General features: G+C 39.4%; 1 pseudogene; it reads right to left on the reverse strand.

Moving 5' to 3' along the window:
* Positions 1 to 231: 231 nt before the first annotated feature.
* Positions 232 to 951, reverse strand: LOC101707475 (tumor protein D52 pseudogene; annotated as a pseudogene).
* Positions 952 to 1306: the final 355 nt, after the last annotated feature.

Raw genomic sequence — 1306 nt, forward strand, 5'->3', positions numbered from 1 at the left:
GCTTCACAGATCATTCTAGCAAGTGTCTCCAGGTACTACTTGTTGTTTGTATAACAGTATTTCCATAAATAAAGGGCCTTGAATGCACATTCAGTGTGTTTCGTGCTAGTAGAAATGAAGGTATTTTGATTTTGTTTAACTCACAAACTATTTGGTCAAAGAAATATGCAAAGCTAAAGAAAAGCACATCTGGTAGAAATCCATAGCAATGAATGTTGACAAGATGTGCTTGGATCTTGTTTGCAGCATCTGGCAGTGGGTAGTGGAACAAAGGTAGCAATCTCACAGGCTCTCCTGTGTCTGTTCTGGAGGTGGCTCCATGGCGGCGGCACTAGCTTTTGCAGTTGAATTCAAGACTTCTACAAAATCACTGCCAGCAGGCTTGGTTCCCCGTACTTTAAACTTTAAGTTTTTGACCTTTTCTTCAAATGACTTCAAAGTTGGGAATTTTTTACGTCTTCCAGCTTTTGGGTGATAACAGAGCCAACAGATGAAAAGGCCACTGAAGCCTCCTGTCCAGCCTGAGATAAGGTTTCAGAGGTCTTCCTGTAGGCAGATGTGGCTGTCACATCCTGCCACCCTTTGGCAATGTTCTGCTTTAGCTCCTGTAGTGAAACAATCCCAAGTTTCTGCTTGATCTCTGCTAGATGATTCTCTTTTGCTGCTAACACTTAAAGCAGAGTTTTGATTTTTCTCTTTCACTTTTGCCAGCTCTCTTCTCAGCTCATCCTGCTCCTCTTGCGAGAGTGTCTTGGCTCTGAGCGTGGCTGCAGCATCTTCTCCTTCCTCAGGTATTGGATCTGTCCTCAGCAAACCAAGTTTCTCAGTAGGTGATCTGGGTGGAGATGAATTCCTACTAGGGGACAGGTAGAGGTAGTTTTTGTTCACTCCTGCATGGAAATCTAATAAGGACTGGTAGTCTTCATATAAGTCTGTGTCTCTGTGACCCATCATCCTCTTAGTTATCCTTGTACATATAGTGAATAGTTACAATATCCTTAATGAAACCAGCCTTGAAATGTATTTGTGTCTAAAAATGTTAATTTTACAGAGTAAATTTCAAATTAAAATAACAGGGCACCTTTAAAGCAAGTGTGTCTTTTAAAAGTGATCGACTTGAGTTAAACAAAGAAGCTTTAGTCTATGGACAAAAAACCAAGGAAAAGATTGGTTGCAGCATTATTATATCTGGATGATTAATGAAATGAAATTTATAGATATCTGACAATGTAGATACTGATATAAAAATACAATGGAACATTTCATATTGATTGAGCTCCTTGAATAACTTTGTAAAATTCACTTT

This window comes from Heterocephalus glaber, unplaced genomic scaffold, assembly GCF_053883595.1.
Source record: "Heterocephalus glaber isolate CG9 unplaced genomic scaffold, H.glaber_assembly_v1.0 deba00001690, whole genome shotgun sequence".
In the NCBI taxonomy this organism is placed as follows: domain Eukaryota; kingdom Metazoa; phylum Chordata; class Mammalia; order Rodentia; family Bathyergidae; genus Heterocephalus; species Heterocephalus glaber.